Below are 4,969 nucleotides of genomic sequence, written 5' to 3'. Positions count from 1 at the left end.
TTCATACTCATTCTACAATAACAGTTTTATACAGTATTTGTGCTTGTGGGACAGAGTGAGTTCATTCAGCATCTCCAGCCCTTCCCAAGTGACATGGTGGTGGTTGTTGTTATGTGCCGTCGAGTCATTTGCGACTCATGGAGACCCTATGTACAACAGCCCTAAACTCTGCTCTATCCTGTGCCGATTGCACTGTCTCCGATACACCCATCCCGATTACCCCAGTTAGTTAGGTAGTAGTTTATAAAATCATTGCCCCTGCATGCTGCGTAGTATTCCATTGTATGAATATAGAACAAATTGGAGAAAGTTTTTTATGCACATACAAAACACTCAGAACTATTTGCCTGATAACATTGGGAAATTTAGAGTCCTAGTGGTCTAGTGTACTTCGCAGTTTAAATCCACTAGCTGTTGGGCAAGAAGATAAGCAGTCTCCACCTATAAAGATTAATAGCTGTGTAACCTTATGGGGCATGACTGTGAGTCAGAGTGAATTTGAAAATTGTGGTTGATGCCATATTCTCTCATTTGGATCTTCCAACAATAATTCTCATCCTACCCTTTATATTTCACATGTGAAGGACATTAGTCTTCTGGCTCACTCAACCTGTAGGGACACAGGAGTTCCAAATAATTAATGGATCCCCCTTTCAAGCTGAAAGTGAGAAAATCAGTTTGTAATTTTCATGCAGATGGGAGGTTTGAGAAAAAAAAAAAACAACCAACAACTTAGATATTTTATTATAAATTCTACAGTGTGACTTTCTCCACAACTATCTTAAATATCATGTTTCTTACCTTAGCCCTTAGCTAAAATTTCCATTGCAATATCCTTTTCTATAACTACCTCTCAACTGGACAATTCCTTTTGTTTGAATTGAATGATACTTATTTTTCTACAGCTGTATATTGAAGCATCAAAAGCTGTCAAAAAGTAAAAAAGCTGTCAACAGCTTCATCTTGCTTGGATCTATAATTAACATGCTTTGTACTAGTAGTTAGGAAATAAAGAGATGTATTGCACTGGAAAAAAAACATGCAGCTAGGACCTTTCCAAATTATTGAGGAGTAATGGTGTCATTTTGAGGACTAAGGTGTGTCTGATTCAGGTTATGGTCTTTCCAATAACTTGCTATGCATCTGAATGTTGGAAAATGAATAAGGATGATAGAAGGAGAATAGACACTTTCGAGCTGTGCTGTTGGAGAAGAGCACTGAACTTCTCATGGACGTCCAAGAGAATGAACAGATATGTCTTGGAGAGGGTGCAGTGGGAGTGCCCTTTGGAGGCAGTAATGACGAGGCTTTGCTTCACAGAATTTGGGCATATTTCTAAGAGGGGGTTATTCCTTGGAGAGGGACATGATGTTGGGAAGGATGAAAGGTCAATGAAGGAGAGGAAGACCTTCAACTAGGTGAACCAAAATGGTGAGTGCCACTATGAGCTCTTGTATGTCAGGAAGTGTGAGGGTGGCACATGATAGAACAGGGTTCAAATCTTTTGTTCATAGGGTCACTATGAGTCGTACTCAACTTATCGGCACTGAATAACAGCTACAACAACATATATTGAAGTCAAATCTCAAGATCAATAACCTTTATATCCTCATAGTTTGTTATTATTGCTTTATACATTCTGAAATGAGAACAGCATGTGAATTATATAAATTTACAAAGAGAATACTTGGCATATATTAACAAGCTTGTTAAGTGGTTTTACATTTGGTTTTTGGTGTGTTTTTGTTTTGGGGTTTTTTTTTTGGTTTTTTTTTTTTTTAGTTTAAGTAAACTTTTTAAAGAGAGTTCAGAACCTTACTATGGTTTGTTCAAATTCATGGAGCCACCAGTTTGTCCATCGGACACTTAATTTTTATATATTGACTTTCTGATCTATGTTTGAGTTTTTGTGCAAAGGAACCCTCATATTTCACTGCCTTGCATCTAAAAGTAAATATTTTCTTTTCAATAGATTATGATTACTTTATGCAAATGTATCCCCTAAAGGCTTTGATAACTACTAGTTTTAGATCATTTGTAAGAGTTATGAGTAGGCCAAGTCAGTGGTTATTTTAAGAGCTCATACATTTTGGTAGCGCACAATTTATAGTTACCACAATGTATCATGTAAATTCCTTTACTTGGATTAGTAACATTCTAATATTTGCACTTCCTGTAACATGAACTAGTGATTGCTTAGAAGGCAATCTGCCTTTGAGCAAAAAACTTTTTAATGGATTACTCATGAGGCAAGAGATAAATACATAGAAAAAGAATTAGACCAAGGTTCAGGAGATTTAAAGTTTAAAAGTGCTTTTAATAAACTATAAAACTATGTGATTTTCCTCATTGTAATTTCATAATTTGAATAGTTAAATTTTTTTCTGCATAATGCTCATTTGGAGTGTCTCAAAATAGTCTCTATTATTACTTTGCGTGAATGCAAATAAACAATACTTTGTTTGGGCTTTATCTTTTTCTTAGATCTTTTATAGGTTACAAACCCTTTTAGATAGATAAAATTATTTTTGAAAAACAGTTTACCTGAGCTCATCAACTTAGGTAAGCATGATATTTTGTTCAAAGATACCTCAGAACCAAACAAAAACCCAGTCCAATTCTACATTGTATAATATGAAAATTATCTACACTTACATTATTAAACATTATTTGTATTTTGGTAAATTTTTCCCTTAATTTTTCTCCTGAAAACATACTTGTTTTGGTAGGTTCTGTCTCAACCCCTTCTTAGACAGTATTTTTTTTCCCTTTGATATACCTGAGAGGGAGATGACTTGTGCTGCTTATTTTCTGGCTTATGCATACTTGTTTATTTAGAGTTTGTTTTTATGGGTCCAGAACTTGTCTGTCAGTTTACTATACTAGAGTGATTTGCATGATGCTGCAATGCTGGAAGTTATGCCACTGGTATTTCAAATACCAACAGAATCACCCATGATGGGCCTGTTTTAGTGGAGCTTCCAGACTAAGATATACACTTCTGAAATAGCAGGACTTCAAAAATCCCATGAATAATGTGAAAATATTGTTAAAGTACTCAAAGTAGAGTCTTCAAGCTTGAAAGACACTAAACAATAAGAAGAAACAACTACAAACATCCATTAATGATTGAAATATGGAAAGTATAAAGTATGATTTAGGAATATTTGAGGTTGTCTAAAGTAGAATGGAGAGTGCAAAGACTGACATTCTAATAATTAGTAAGTGGAAATTTAATGATATTAACCACTTTAAGGTTTTTTCTTCAATAAATCCTTTTTAAATTGTGATTTTAACAAAGGTTTGCAGAAATGTTAGGTTTTCATTCATTCATTGTTGCAAATTTTCTTTCCATCCTCTCACTTCTCCTTTCACCAGTCCACTTTGTGATGCTTCTCTTGTTCCAGATTGTTGTTATACAAATAAAGCCTAATCCTACATTCCTTTCAGGCAGTTCTTCCCCTCATCTGTTTCAATACAGTGTTTATTAGCTATCCACTCTTTTCCTATTTCCCCCATCTCCCATATTATTAACCATTTTGAATCAGACAATCATATAATCTATTTCACTGGGAATTACACCTTTAACAGAGGTATTGCATTCAATGTTAAGAACATCATTCAAGAAGCTGGACTTCATGAAGAAGAATGGGACATCAGTTTTGGTAGGAGGCTCATTAGCAATCTGTGTATGCAGGTGACACAATCTTGTTTCCAGAAAATGAAAAGGATTTGAAGCACTTGCTGCAGAAGATCAAAGACTCCAGCCTTCAGTATCTATCTATCTATCTATCTATCTATCTATCTATCTATCTATCTATCTATCTATCTAAACATCAAAAACAGAAAAATCCTCACACAATAAAAAAGAAATATCACCCTAGATGAAGATTAGATTGAAGTTGTCAACTGTTTGATTTTACTTGAATTCATACTCAACACACATGATAACAGAAGTCAAGAAATCAAAGATGTGTTGCATTTGGAAAGTCTGCTGTCAAGGACTTCTCTGAAACACCAAAGGACAAAAATGTCAGTTTAAAAGCTAAGATGCATTAGATCTGAGTCATGGTATTTCCATTTGCTTCCTATACATCTTAAACTTAGTCAGTGAATTAGAACGACAGAAGAAGAAGAATTGCCTTTGAATTGTGGTGTTGGAAAATAGTACCTATTTTCCTATGAACTTTCAGAAGAACAAATAAGTCTGTCTCGGAGGAAATGCACCCAGAGTACTTTTTAGAGGCAAAAATAATGAAATGAAACTTCATCTCACATACTTTGGGCATATTATAAGGAAGGGTCAGTCATAGGAAAAAAGACATCTTGCAGGGAAAGGTGGAAGGGCAGGGAAAGAGAGGAAAACCCTGAACAAGATGGATTGATGCCATAACTGAGAGAAAAGGCTCGAGCATATCAGAGATTGTGAGAATGGTTCAGCGTTCAGATTTGTTTTCATAGACCATTAGGCTATGAATTGTCATTGATTTGATGACACCAGAGAAACATTTAAAAATTGTTTCATGTGTTAGGACATCTTACATATTTTCCTAGTTTACATTATGTTCTAGTATACCTTGTCTTTTGAACTGCTGCATAGTATTTCATAGTTCACACCATCAAATGTTTATTGATAGACATTTGCTTAATTAACAAGGTTTCCTTAATATGACAACTCTACATCCTCCAATATATATGTTTGCAATTTGTGCAAGTATATTTAAAGAGTAAATTCCTCTTTAGAATATCTGCATCAAATAGTAAGAACATTTACAAATGTAAAAATTATGTCTAAATTGTCATCCAAAAAGTTTGTACCAATATCCACTCTCACCAACAATGCACACTGAGCACTTCTTTTCATATTCTTTACTTCCACATGTGTAAAACCAGTCCACTAGATTCTATGAATTTGTAGTCTATGTCCTAATTATCTTTCATCATTGATGGAAAGCTCTTCTCTTTTTTT

The sequence above is a fragment of the Elephantulus edwardii genome, unplaced genomic scaffold, assembly GCF_000299155.1.
Source record: "Elephantulus edwardii isolate Elephantulus edwardi_28Jun2011 unplaced genomic scaffold, EleEdw1.0 scaffold00165, whole genome shotgun sequence".
NCBI classification, from domain to species: domain Eukaryota; kingdom Metazoa; phylum Chordata; class Mammalia; order Macroscelidea; family Macroscelididae; genus Elephantulus; species Elephantulus edwardii.
Note: the sequence above shows the minus strand (reverse complement) of the source record.